We start from the raw sequence: 14,884 nt of genomic DNA on the forward strand, positions 1-14,884 counted from the left end.
AATGAGTAAAAGCAGAAAGTTCTGTGAAGTACCATGCTGGGTTTTTTTCTATTCTGCTGTCAACTAAATTCAGGAACAATTCATTAATGATTTTCTGAGAAATTTGTTTGGCAGATCCAAGTGTTTCACTCCTTTTAAGAATATGGCTACATTACCGGAGTTAAAGGGAAAAAAAACCCCAACTCAATCTGTTTTACAAATGTTGAACTATCCGTCCAGGTAATATGCAGTTTCATTTTTGCAAAGAAAACATTCATCCTTTCAGGTCAAATGTTCTCATGACTATGATCGGATCCTCCCAGCAGCAGTGTCAACTTTTATTAAGAAGCAGTGTAGCCTAGTGAAAAGAGTACAAGCCTGGGAGTCAGAGAACACGGGTTCTAATCCTGGCTCCACCACATGTTTGCTGTGTGACCTTGGACAAGTCACTTCACTTCTCTGTATCTGTTACTTCATCTGTAAAATGAAGGTTATGACTGTGAGCCCCCTTTGGGACAGGGACTCTCTCCAATCTGATGATCTTGTAACACCCCAGTACTTAGAACAGTGCTCGGCATATAGTAATCGCTGAAGAAATACCACTATTATTATTAGTAGTAGTAGTAGTACTGCCAATTAATATTACGATAATAATTGTGGAATTTTAAAATTTATGTGCTGTGGTAGGCAATCAGGTCTAAAGCAATCCCTGTCCAACTTGGGGTTCACTACAATATCAAATTTCTCTTTCAAATCTTCCGCAGTCAGAGCAGTCGGCTCCCAGGAATACTGGCTCAATCCAGCCCTCAATAGTATGGATTGAGCATCTAATGTATTCAGAGCTCTGAATGCTGGGGAGAGTATAACCACAGAACTGGGAATGGAGAGAACCGTTGCTTTCCTTAACTTTCTTTCCAAACAGTTATTCTTTTATTCATCCCGTTTCTACAGGGAAGGGGGTCCGGAGGTGAAAAGTCCATGCGTACAATCAGAGTCCCCAATGTTGGAATTGTCCCCCATGACTGGAAGAACAAGTTCTTTGATACGTCCTGATCCTTCCATAGTAAGTACTCCATAAATAACGTTAAAAAAAATTAGAGGCCAATCAGATATGAAAAAGCCCCTGTCGCATGTTGGCTCACGGTTTACGGTGGGGGAGAATAGGAATCATTTCCTCATTTCCCAGATGTGGAAACAGAGGCACAGAGAAGTGAAGTGACTTGACCAAGGACAGACCGCAGACAAGTAGCAGAGCTAGGATTAGAACCCATGAACTTCTCTGTCTCCCACTCCCTTGCTCTATCCACTACACCTTGCTCAAATATCCCAGGGCTTCTTCATCTTTGCTTCCTGTGGATGAGTAATAAAAATGTTAGTCATTTTGAAAGTCTGCTTTCAAGGATGTTATGTTCTGACCGGACAGACCTGGGCCCGAATCATTATTATTTTCATGATCGTTATCATCATCATGGAGAACTCTTTATTTATCTTAAAATATATTCCTCTGTCCACAAAACGGGAGAAAGAATCATTATAGGGTAGTCTAAGGGACCTGGGTTCTAATCCCAGCTCTACCACTTGACTGAGGGGTAACCTTGGGAAGTCACTTGTCTGGGCCTCAGTGACCTTATCTGTAAAATAGAGATTAAGACTGTGGACTTCATCCAACCTGACTTTATCTGTCCCAGTGCTTAGTTTGGTGCCTGGCACTTTATAAGTGTTTAACAAGTACCATAAAAAAATTCATCACTTCTTTAAGCCTCAGTTTCCATATCTGGAAAATGGTGATTTAATATTTGTTTTCCTTCCTACTTAGTGAGTCCCATGTGAGACAGGGACCATGTCTGTTCTGATTATTTTGTATCCACTGCAGCAATTAGCGCTTGGCAGTAAATACTTAACAAATATATTAATTATTATTACTTGGGAGAAGCCAGTATCAGGGACCGTATCTGTTCTGGTTATTTTGAATCTACCGCAGCAGTTAGTTTAGTGCTTGGCAGTAAATACTTAACAAACATATCAATTATTATTACTTGGGTGAAGAAACTATCCTCTGGCTAGAGAGCCCTGACTGTAAGACTGGCCTCTTCCACCTTCCCCCTTCATTCAGTCATATTTATTGAGCGCTCACTGTGTGCACAGCAGCGTACTAAGCACAAAAGACCCTGGGCGGCCCTCTGTCAACCAGTTGCTAGACGATGTATGTGCTGTTGGGTATGTTCTGTTGGTGAGAGCTTCATCAGCCCGATAATAATTACTGTTCTATTGAAGGGCTTACTATATGCCAAGTATTGTACTAAGCACTGGGGTGGATACCAGCTAATCAGGTAGGACCCAGTCCCTATCCCACTTGGGGCTCAGTCTAATGGTGAAAGAAAGCACCTATTGAACCCCCATTTTACAGATGTGGAAATTGAGGCACAGAGAAATTAAGTGATGTGCGCAAGGTTCCACAGCAGGCACACAGCGGAGCCAGGGTTAGAACTGAGGTTCCCTGGCCCCAGGTCCTGTGCTCTTTTCACGAGGCCAGGCCACTTTCCTGTAGTCACCGTTTCAATGGAATCATCCGGCTCACTCAGCCTCAGTGGAATCACTACCAGCTCATAGAGTCTGGCACCTGACCCCTCAGTGGAGTCTTGTAAACCACGTCACTCCTTGATTTATGCCACTCTGTGAGGTCTCTGTCATTGGGAGAGAAGGTTATAGGTGAATACCTCACACTGTTGACCAGTCTAATGACCTAATAATTGTAAATCTTTAAGGTCTGTTTTCATTAATCAAGATCTTTGAAGGGGGAATACATTTTTCTTTTCCATGTATTCATCAGGCTTTGCACAGAGTGAATAATTCAGCTAGAAAAAAGTATCTGTTTTTAGAACCTTTCCCATACTGAACAGCGGAGTGTGTTAAGAAGTGCATAATTCACTGGGCAAGTATAAATATAAATATCTATTCGTAATTAAGGATTCTCATGGTGAATCTCCTGTATTTTAGATGGGACTGAACAAATTAAACTCTGGGCTTTAGCCAGACCCTTGAAAATGAATACTGTAGGAAGGACATTTTTCAAACCTTTTTCTCCTGCCACCCTCCTCTTTAGGGTACGCCAAACACAGCCTTGAACTAAGGTTCGGAGCCGGGAATTCTGAATAAGCAGGTGAGAGGACTCTGGGTTGCTTTCTCCCCTTCTCCTAACCCTCCTCTCTTCATCCCCCTGAACACACAGCCTTTGCCTGAATTACAGAGCCAAGCATTCTAGGGAAAGTGGGAGAGAGGACTCTGGCTTCCTGTTTTCCCCTCTCCTTGCCGTTCTCTCACCGCGCCTCGAATACAGCCTACGCCTGAAGTACAGAGCCAGGAATTTTGGGAAAGCAGGTGAGAGAACTCTGGGCAGGATGTCACCCCCTCTCTTCACCAACCTCTCTCTATCCCCTTGAAAACAGCCTTGGCCTGAGGTATGGAGCCAGGGACTCTGGAATGGATTTGGGAGATCTCTGGGTTTGCTGACTAACTTTCTCTTTGCCCTCCTTTCTCCATCCCTAAAAGGTTTCTCTGTTTTCTCAAGGTGCTTCTGTTGGCAGGCTCACTGGAGGTCGGCTCTATCACCCACTTCCTCACAAGAACGATTCGTCGTTGTGGCCGAGCAGGGAGGTGACCGGCTGTCGAGTGAGGCCAGGCTTGGCTCGTTTCCGACATTAGGAAAACCGGCTTGTCGGAAGAAGGTAAGCGCAGGGTGGGGCCTGGACTCCTTGCTTCTGCTTGGATGCCGACTGCCGCAGCTGGAGCACGTGCTCACCCCATGAGAAGGGAACCCCATTCAGGTCAAAGCTTCGGCATAAAAATGGAGAGGAGCGCCCTGGGAACCCTTTGGCTTGGATGCTGAAACTCTAGACACTTTGGATTGAGGGTCCTTGGAAGCAGCGGGGCTAATGAAAAGAACCCGGGTTTGGGAGTCAAATGACCTGAGTTCTAAGTGAGGCTCTGCTATTTGTCTGCTATGAGATCTTTCTGGGGCAAGTCACTTCACTTCTCTGGGTCACCTTCTGCTCAGCTGTAAAATGAGGATTAAATCCTACTCCCTCCCACTTAGACTATGTGGGACAGGGACAGTGTTTCTCCAGGTTTATCATATATCTACCCCTCTTGCTTAGTTCAGTGTTTGGCACACAGTAAGTCCTTAACAAATGCTGCCATTAGGAATATTATTATGTAAGTCTTTAACCAATACTATTATTATTATTGTGTAAGCATTTTAACAAATATCATTATTACTGTCATTATCAGCTTCGCTCTTCAAAAGGAAAGAATTTCCAATAAGGGCACAGGTCAGAAAGCTGCTTGAAGACCCCCAGCATCACGGAGTCATAGGGAATGTGCTCTAGTGGAAAAGACAAAGTGAGAATGACTTTTGGAGTTTAAATGACTGGCCCCTAGTAAACACTTAACAAATACCATGAAAAGAAAATCAAACCCAGAAAAAATTCCCTCGCGTGACCAAATGCACTTGCAGACTAGGGATTGTCTTACTAGGTCCAAGTCCGCCAGGGCTCGCACTGGGGCCAGAGGGGAATCCGGTAGCAACAAGTCAGGAGCTGACCGCGCTCTTTGGGCTGGCCCAGTAATAATAATAATAATAATAGTAATGATGATGATGGTATTTGTTAAGCACTTACTATGTGCAAAGCACTGTTCTAAGCGCTGGGATAGATTCAAGGTAATCAGATTGTCTCACATGGGGCTCACAGTCTTAATCCCCATTTTACAGATGAGGTAACTGAGGCCCAGAGAAGTGAAGTGACTTTTCCAAAGTCACACAGTTGACAAGCAGTGGATACAGGATTAGAACCCATGACCTCTGACTCCGAAGCCCAGACTCTTGCCACTGAGCCACGCTGCTTCTCATGCTACTGGCGGGGCCTGGCTCTCCCCTGGCATAAGAGGGCAAAAGAGACCTCTAGATTCAGGGGTTGATTGGCATTGCGGAGGTGAAGCCCAGGGGTCTGGAAAGAACAGGGGTCTGGGATCAATCAGTTAATAGATCAGTCACTCAATCCATACCTCCAAATCAGGAGCATTAGAGGAGCAGAGTGGCCTAATGGAAAGAGTGTGGGCCTAGGAGTCAGAGAGCCTGGGTTTTAATCCCAACTCTGCCAGTTGCTTGTTGCATGACCTTGTGCAAGCCACCTAACTTCTCTGTGCTTCAGTTCTCCTGTTCTCTCTCCTCCTTGGACTGTGAGCCCCAGGAGGACCAGGGTCTGTGCCAACTTAATTGACTTGTATCCACCCCAGTACATAGAAGAGTGTTTGACACACAGAAAGGGCTTCACACATACCACAAAACAAACAAAAACAGAATCGAACCTGGGTTCTAGCCCTGGCAAGCTCATTAGGGGTAGGGGATGTATCTAATTCCATTGTATTGTACACTCCCAAGTAAATGTTCCGCACGTAATTAGTACTTAATAAATAACACTGATTGATCATTCCAGTTCTGCCACTGGCCTTCTGTTTCAATTTGAGCAAGTCACTTAACCTCTCTGGGCCTCAGTTTCCTCATATGTAAAATGGGTCAGCATAACTTTTCTCCTTCCTTTGATTGTGAGTTGCATGAGAGACACTGACACTAACCAAAATTAAAGCTTTGCTTCAGCCCTTGTGCTTAGAGCAGAGGAAGCCCTGATAATTACTGATGATAATCACAGTGATTTTTTTTATGTTTGTTGAGCATCAGCTTGGTAGAAGGAATGAGGGCTGGAAGTTTGAGTGTCTGAGTTCTCTTCCCAGCTCCCCTTTGCCCACTACTCTGTGCTCTCCTGATGGATATTGGCGATCCTGGGGCTATCAGTAATCATTGTGGTATTTTAGTGCTTACTGTGTTCTAACCACTGCACTTAGTCCTGGGGTAGATACAAGGCTGTCACCCAAGGGACTCACAGTCTAACTAGGCAGGAAAACAGGTATTTCATCCTTAAAAATATTGCCACTAATTCAATAGATGATATGAGGTGAATGAGAATAGAAATGAAAGGGAGATTTAAAAAAAGTAGGTAAACTGAAGTTTTCCTCAATTAAACCCAGTCACTTTTCTTGTAATAAATAACTGTGAATTTTAAAGTTGGTTTCTCTGACTCTGAGCTTTGTAGGTCCATTCTAGGCTTTCAATCTATTTGGAGAGAAAAAAAAAATCCATTCATTCATTCGTTGATTTAATTATATTTATTGAGTGCTTACTGTGTGCAGAGCACTGTACTGAGTGCTTGGAAAGTACAGGTCGGCAACAGATAGAGACAATCTCTACCCAACAATAGGCTCACAGTCCAGAATGGGGAGACAGGCAACAAAGCAAAACAAGTAGACAGGTGTCAATACCATCAAAATAGATAAATAGAATTATAGATATATATGCATCATTAATAAGATAGAGTAATAAATGGAGCACGGGCTTTGGAGTTATAGGTCATGGGTTCAAATCCCGGCTCCGCCAACTGTCAGCTGGGTGACTTTGGGCAAGTCACTTAACTTCTCTGTGCCTCAGTTACCTATCTGTAAAATGGGGATTAAATCTGTGAGCCCCCTGTGGGACAACCTGATCACCTTGTAACCTCCCCAGCGCTTAGAACAGTGCTTTGCACATAGTAAGTGCTTAACAAATGCCATAATAATAATAATAATAATTATTATTATTAAATATGTACAAATATACACAAGTGCTGTGGGGAGGGGAAGGGGGTAGGGCAGAGGGAGGGAGTGGTAGTTATGGGGAGGGGAGGAGGAGCAGAGGAAAAGGGGGGTTCAGTCTGGGAAGGCCTCCTGGAGGAGGTGAGCTCTCAGTAGGGCTTTGAAGGGGGGAAGAGAGCTAGTTTGGCAGATGTGTGGAGCGAGAGCATTCCAGGCCAGAGGTAGGATGTGGGGCGGGGGTCGTTCATTCATTAGGACCTGTTGAGCACCTTACTTTTTGCTGGGTACCATAGTGAACGATGAGGAGGAGCAGGAGAATGTGTTTTGTATTTCTGGCCGGTAGGGGGGTTTCTGAGTCAGTCTATTAAAGAAATCAAGCAAGGTACTGTACTAAATGACGAGAGGGATTCTACAATTACAATAGACTGTGAGCTTCAAATGGGACAGAGACCATGTCTGTCCTGGTTATCGTGTTTCTTCCTCATTACTCGATGGATTCGAAGTGCTTGATTGATTGGAATGATGGTGTGGGGAAAGATTCCAAAATGTCATTGTACTTATTTACCTTTTGTTTGATTCACACGTTTTCATTTATTTTCATATATCATTAGCAAGTAGGAAGGGGAAGTTATCATTTGGTGGAGAGAATTCTGGAGACCCTGGTGGTGAGGCACAGAAATTCCAGCTAGATGAGCAGCAGAAGCTAGGCTGTGAGCTCGAAGTGGGCAGGGAATGTGTATGATGTTCTCTCGTACTCTCCCAAGCACTTAGTACAGTGCTTTGCACACAGTAAGAGCTCAATAAATACAGTTGAACGAATGAATAATAATTGTGTTTTGTTAAGCGCTTGTTAAGTGTGCCAGGCACTGGACTAAGTGCTGGGGTTGATACAAGCGAATCAGTTGCACACAGTCCCTGTCCCACATGGGGCTCACAGTCTCAATCCCCATTTTACAGATGAAGTAACTGAGGGCCAGAGAAGGGAAATGACCTGCCCCAGGTCACACAGCAGACACGTGCCAGAGCCAGGATTAGAACCCCCATGACCTTCCGACTCCCAGGCCTGTACTCGATGCCCTGCTGCTTCTAGAATGCAATGAAGTTGTTATCACATTTTAGGAAGTTTGTTTCTAATGCTGTCATTTATTTTTTGTTTTCAGTGATGAGGCAACCACTAAAAGCAGAATGTACTGTGAAGTACTGTGTTGTTGTTGTTGTTTTTTTCCTATTCCGCTGTGAATTGCATTCAGGAACGATTCATTAATGATTTTCTTAGAAATCTGTTTGGCAGATCTAAGTGTTTCACTCATTTTAAGAATATGACTACATTGCTAGAGTTAAAGAAAAAAGAAACTCAACTAATTTGACAAATGTTGAAATATCCCTTCAGGTCAAATGCTCACTACAATATCCAACTTCCCTCCCAAATCTTCCCCAGTCAAGCGGTCCACTCCCAGGAATGTTGGCTCAATCCAGCCATCGGTAGTATGGATTGAGCATCTAATGTGTTGAGAGCTCTGAATGCTGGGAAGAGTACAGCCACAGAACCTCGAAGGGAGAGATCCGTTGCTTTTCTTAACTTTCTTTCCAAACAGTTATTCTTTTATAAATTCCATTTCTCCAGGGAATGGGGCCCGGAGGTGAAAAGACCTTGCGTATGATCAGAGAACCTGGTTTCAGCATTTCCCCCATGATTGGTAGAACCGGTTTTTTGAAACTTCCTGATCCTTACATAGGAAGCACTTAATAAATACCATTTTTTTAAAAAAAAGTAAAGGCAAATCAGATAGGAAGAAATTCCTGTCCCATGTGGGCTCATCTCATGGTTTATGGGGAGGGAGAATAGGAGTCATATACCCCTTTTACAGATGAGGAAACAGAGGCACAGAGAACTTAACTCACCCAAGCTTTAGTGGCAGAGACGGGCTTAGAACCCACCTCTCCCAACTCTCAGGACTGGGCTCTTTCTGCTAGACCACCCCTCTGTCCTGTGCCACCAGAGCTTCCTGTATCCCGTTTGCATCTCCCTTGCTGATTATTTGGGCAAATTACAATAGTAATAATAATGGTATTTATTAAGTACTTACTATGGGCCAGGCACTGTTCTAAGTGCTGGGCTTGGATACAGGCAGATCGGGTTGGACACAGGCCCTGTCCCACGTGGGGCTCAGAGTCTCAATCCCCATTTCACAGATGAGGTAACAGGCAGAGAGAAGTGAAATGACTTGCCCAAGATCACACAGCAGACAGGTTCCAGAGCTGGCATTAGGACCTGTTACCTTCTGGCTCCCATGCCTAGGCTCTATCCCCTGTGCCGTCTTCAAATGTCTCATGACTTTTTGATGCTTGCCCCCTGTGGATGAGTAATAAAAATATTGAGGTCATTTTTGAAGCCTGCTTTCAAGGATGTTATGCTCTGACCGGGCAGACCTGGGCATGATATTATTATTGTTATCATTATCATTATCATCAACAGCATGGGGAACTCCCTATTCATCTTCAAATATATTTCTCTGTCCTCAGAACAGGTGAAAGAATCATTTTAAGGTAGGCTAAGGCACCTGGACTTTAATTCCAGTTCTACCAGTTGACTGATAGGTAACCTTGGGAAGTCACTTGTCTGTGTCTCAGTTACCTTATCTGTATAATGGAGATTAAGACCGTGAGCCCTATGGGCTGAATCCAACCGTATCTATCCCAGTGCTTAGTTTGGTGTTGGCAGTATGTTCGTGCTTAACAAGTACCATAAAAAAATTCATCACTTTTTAGGCCTCAGTTTCCTCATGTGGAAAATGGGGTTTTAATATTTGTTGTCCTTCCGACTTAGATAGTGAATCCCACGTGGGACGGGGCCATGTCTGTTCTGATTATCGTGTATCTACCACAGCAATTAGTATAGTGCTTGGCAGTAAACATTTAACAAATATATCCAATATTATTTCTTGGGAGAAGCAACTGTCCTCTGTCTAGAGGGCCCTGACTGTAAGACTGCCCTCCGCCACCACCTCCCTTCATTCATTCATTCAAACCTATTTATCAAGTGCTCACTGTGTGCAAAGAACTGTACTAAGCACAAAAGACCCCAGGCAACCCTCTGTCACCTCTCTGTCGGTCATAGATTTGTATCCAGTTGAGTATGTTATGTTGGTGAGAGCTGTATAAGCCCGAATATAATGGTAAAGATTATTGTGCTATTGAATTGCTTACTATAGACCATGCATTGTTCTAAGCACTGGGGTGGATACCAGCTAATCAGGTAGGACCCAGTCATTATTCCACATGGGGCTCAGCCTAAGGGTGAAAGAAAGCAGGTATTTTAACCCCCGTTTTACAGAAGAGGAAACTGAGACACTGAGAAATTAAGTGAGGTGCCCAAGGTCCCACAGCAGGCGAGCAGCGGAGCTGGGGCTAGAACCCAGGTTCCCTGGCTCCAAAGTCCCATGTTCTTTTTCACCGGGCCAAGCTGCTTCCCCGTAGTCACCGTTCCAACTGAATCACCCGCCCACTCGGCCTCCATGGAATTGCTACCGGGTCATGGAGTCCGGCGACTGACCCCTCGGTGAAGTCTTCTAAAGAACATCACTCCTTGATTTACGCAAATGTATGGAGTCTTTGTCACTGGGAGAGAAGGATAATACATCACACTGTAGAATCTTCTCGTAATCTAATCTTTATATGTCTTTAAGGTCAATGTTCATAAATAAAGATCTTTGAAGGGAAGATACTTGTTTCTTTTCCATGTATAAATTAGGCTTTGAATAGAGCGAAGAATTCAGCAAGAAAAGAATCTCTTTTCAGACCCTTCCCCATAGTGAACAGGGGAGTGTGTTAAGATGTGCATAGTTCACTGGGTAAATGTGAATATAATCATCTATTCATAACTCGGCATTCTCATGCTGAAGCTCCTTTATTTTAGACAGACTGAATAAACTAAAATCAGGGCTCTATCCAGGCCCTTTAAAATGAATATTGTAGGAAGGAAATTTTTCAAACCGTGTTCTGCCCTCCTCCTCTCCAGGGTATGCCAAACACCGTCTTCATTCAATCATATTTGACCCAAGGTATGGAGCCAAGAACTCTGGGTGCCTGACTTTGCCTCTCCTCGCCCTTCTCTCACCGCCCCTCGTACACAGCCTACACCTGAAGCAAGGAACCAGGAATTCTGAGAAAGTCGGTGAGAGAACTCTGGGCAGCTGTCATCCCCTCTCTTCACCCACCTCTCTCCCATCCCCCCCAAAACACAGCTTTGGCTTGAGGTACTGAGCCAGGAACTCTGGGAAAGCAGTTGAGAGATCTCTGGGTTGCTGCCTTCCTTTGTCCATGCCCTTCTCTCTCCATTCATCAAAACGTTTCTGTGTTTTTTCGAGGTGCTTCTGTTTGCGGGTGCGGCAGGGATCGGCCCCGTCATTGGCCTCCTCATGAAAGCAGTCTGTCGCCGTGGCCGAGCAGTGAGGTGACCGGCTGTCGAGCGAGGCCAGGCCTTGCTCTTTTCCACTGTTTGGAAAACCGGCTTGTTGGAAGAAGGTAAGCGCAGGTTGGGGGCTGGACTCCCGGCCTCCGTTCGGGTACCTGCTTCCGCAGTTGGAGCACATGCTCACTCCGTGAGAAGGGAACTCCATTCAGGTCAAAGCTTCGGCATAAATATGGAGACCCCAGGAACCCTATGGCTTGGACACTTGAGGCCCTCGCTTTCAGAGTCTTTGGAAGCAGTTGGGGCCTAGTGGAAAGAGCCCGGGCTTGGGAGTAAAAGGACCTGTGTTCTAACTGAGGCTCTGCCACTTGTCTGCTACGGGACCTTTCTTGGGCAAGCCACTACACTTCTCTGGGCCACCTTCTCATCACCTGTAAAATGAGGATTAAATCTAGACTGTGAGCCTGTTGTTGAGTAGGGACCGTCTCTGTATGTTGCTGACTTGTACTTTCCAAGCGCTTAGTACAGTACTTTGCACATAGTAAGCACTCATTAAATATAATTGAATGAATACTTCTTCCCACTTAGACTATGTGGGACATGGGCTATGTTCCTCCTGTTTTTCTTATGCCTACCCATCTTGCTTAGTTTAGTGTTTGGCACACAGTAAGTGCTGAATAAAAGCTGCTGTTATGAAAGTGTTTAACAAATAGTCATTATTATTTTGTGAGTGTTTTCACAAATATTATTATCATTATCAGCTCGCTCTTCAAAAGGAAAGAATTTCCATTAATGGTCCAGGTCAGAAAGCAGTATGAAGATCACCAACCTCATGGAGTGGTAGGGAACATGCTCCAGTGGAAAAGATGAGGTGAGCGTGAATTTTGGAGTTTAAATGACCTGCGCATAGTAAGCGCTTAACATAGACCAATAAAATAGAAAACAAAAAAACTCTCTGGCTTGACCAAATGCACCTGCAGACTAGGGATTGACTTACTAGGTCTAAGTCCCCCAGGATTCGCATCGGGGCCGGGGGGCAGTCCGATAGCAGCAAGTGTCATTCATTCATTCATTCAGTCGTATTTATTGAGCGCTTACTGTGTGCAGAGCACTGTACTAAGCGCTTGGGAAGTACAAGTTGGCAACATATAGAGACGGTCCCTACCCAAAAGCGGGCTCACAGTCTAGAAGGGGGAGACAGACAACAAAACAAAACATATTAACAAAATAAAATAAATAGAATAAATATGTACAAATAAAATAGAGTAATAAATACGTAGAAACATATATACATATATGCAGGTGCTGTGGGGAGGGGAAGGAGGTAAGGTGGTGGGGAGGGGGAGAGGAAGGAGGGGGGTCAGTCTGGGAAGGCCTGAGGGGAGCAAGTCAAGGATCCCCATCGGGACTGGGCCCAGGGTCACGTTGCAGCTGCGGATGCCTAGCTGGAGCCATTGCCCACCCCCGCACTGGGGCCACTGCCCACCCCCAACTGGGGCTACTGCCCGCCCTCCACTTGAGCCACGGCCCACCCCTCCATTCCGGACAGGGCTGTAAAGGCTCAAATGGAGGTTTTGAAGCCCGCTCCCCTCCACCCTCATTCCTCTGAAAATCCCTGCCCCTCTCCACCCCTGCCCTTAAAATGAGAAGGTGGCACTTTTGGCTGCAGACAGCTTCACTCCCCAGGCCTGTGCCCTTCCTCCTCCCCCTCCCCCACTTTGGGGTACTATTAAACACTTTACCTCCTCCAAGAAGCCTTCCCAGATTAGCCTTTCAGGCTCAGCCACTCCAGCTCTCCTGGTATAGTGTGGGTGTCCCTCCCCACCCCCATCAGGCTGCCAGCGTGGATTAGTGGATGGAGCATGGGCCTGGGAGTCAGAAGAACCCGGGTTCTAATTCTGGTTCTGCCACATGTCTGCTGTGTGATGTTGGGCAAATCACTTCTCTGAGCCTCAGTTCCCTCATCTGGAACTGATGAGGGACTCTGTCCAACCCGAATACCTTGAATTTACTCCAGTGCTTAGAACAGTGCTTGGCACATAGTAAGTGCTTAACAAGTACCATAATTATTATTATCATTATTACTGGCAGCCTCTTGAGGGCAGGGACCATGTCTCCTCCTCTTCTTTCCAACCCTCCCTGTCTACGTCCCGAGGGCCAGGACCCCAAGGCCCCTATGGCAGGGGCTTTGTCACTGTCATTCACTGACTCGCTCGCTCTTACTGGCTTATCCCAGCTCCACCACCTTGGCTGCTGAGTGACCTTGGGCATGTCACTTCACTTCTCTGTGCCTCTGTTCCCTCATCTGGAAAATGGGGATTGAGACTGTGAGACCCACGTGGGACAAGGACTGTATTCAATCCGATCTACCCCAGTGCTTAGTACAGGGCCTGAAACCTAGTAAGCACTTAACAAATGATGTTTATTATTATTATTATTATTATTATTATTATTATTATTATTATTAACTGCGCTCCCAGGGCCGGTCCAGTGCTGATTGGGCCTGGCTCTCCCCTGGCATGGGGGGGCCAGAAGGGACCTCCAGATTCAGGGGTCGGTTGGCATTGAGGAGGTGAAGCCGAGAGGAAAACACAGGGGTCTGGGATCGATAAATGCACTGCTCCAACTCAAGATCATTATAGAAGCAGCATGGCCTAGTGGAAAGAGCATGGGCCTGGGAATCAGAGGACCTGTGTTCTAATCCCAGCTTTGCCAGTTGCTTGCTCTTTGACCTTTGGGAAGCCACTTGACTTCTCTGTGCCTCAGTTCTCTTTTTTTCCTCCTCCTTGCACTGGGATTCCCATGAGGGCCAGGGTCTGCATCCATCCTGACTTAAATCTACCCCAGGGCATAGAACAACATTTGGCACATAAAAAAGGCTTAACAAATACCACAGAGCAAACAAAAACAAAATCGAACCTGTGTTCTAGCCCTGTAAAGCTCGTTATGGGCCAGGGATGTATCTGTTGTACACTCCCAAGCGCTTAGTACAGTGCTCTGCACATAGTGAGTACTCAATAAATACCATCGATTGATTGATAGTCCCAGCTCTGCCACTGGCCTGCTGTTTCAATTTGAGTAACTGACTTAACCTCTCTGGACCTCAGTTTCCTCATCTGTAAAATGGCTCAGTATAACTTTTCTCCATCCTTTGATTGTGAGTTGCATGAGAGACACTGACACTAACCAAAATTAAAGCTTTGCTTCAGCCCTTGTGCTCAGAGCACAGGAAGCCCTGATAATTACTGATGATAATTAGAGTGTTTTTTATGTTCGTAGAGCATCCGCTTGGTAGAAGGAATGAGGGCTGGAAGTTTGGGTGTCTAGGTTCTCTTCCCAGCTCCACTTTGCCCACTACTCTCTGCTATCCTGATGGACGTTGGCGATTCTGGGACTCTTGGTAATCATTGTGATACTTAAGTGCTTACTGTGTGCCAACCAGTGTGCTTAGTGCTGGGCTAGATACAAGATTGTCACCCAGGGGACTCACAATCTAAGTAGGAGGGAAAGCAGGTGTTTAATCCTTAAAAATATTGCCACTAATTAAATAGAGGATGAGAGGTGAATTAGAATAGAAATGAAAGGGAGATTTTAAAAAAAGTAGGTAAACGGAGTCTAACTCAATTAAATCCAGTAACATTTCTTGTAATAAATAATGGTGAGTTTTCAAGTTCCCTTCTCTGACTCCTAGTTTTGGATTTCCGTTCTAGGCTTTCCTTCCATTTGGAGAGAAACAAAAATCCTTTCATTGCTCTTCCAGCACTTACTATAGTGCCTGGCACACAGTAAGTGCTTAACAAATACCATAATTAT

At 45.2% G+C, this 14,884-nt stretch overlaps 1 long non-coding RNA gene across 3 annotated transcripts in view; it reads left to right on the plus strand.

The window, feature by feature from the left end:
- The first annotated feature begins 936 nt into the window (after positions 1-936).
- LOC119927010 overlaps positions 937-14,884 on the plus strand; it is a 48,457-nt gene continuing 34,509 nt past the window's right edge. For 2 of the 3 annotated variants that reach the window (XR_005450379.1, XR_005450380.1), the window contains exons 1-4: positions 3,213-3,357; positions 3,548-3,704; positions 10,679-10,834; positions 11,028-11,184. This is a non-coding gene — a long non-coding RNA (uncharacterized LOC119927010). Of the gene's footprint in view, positions 1,043-3,082; positions 3,140-3,212; positions 3,358-3,547; positions 3,705-10,678; positions 10,835-11,027; positions 11,185-14,884 lie in introns of those variants that run through there. The other variant, XR_005450381.1, reaches the window with a different exon arrangement.

Source organism: Tachyglossus aculeatus, chromosome 4 (assembly GCF_015852505.1).
Source record: "Tachyglossus aculeatus isolate mTacAcu1 chromosome 4, mTacAcu1.pri, whole genome shotgun sequence".
In the NCBI taxonomy this organism is placed as follows: Eukaryota; Metazoa; Chordata; class Mammalia; order Monotremata; family Tachyglossidae; genus Tachyglossus; species Tachyglossus aculeatus.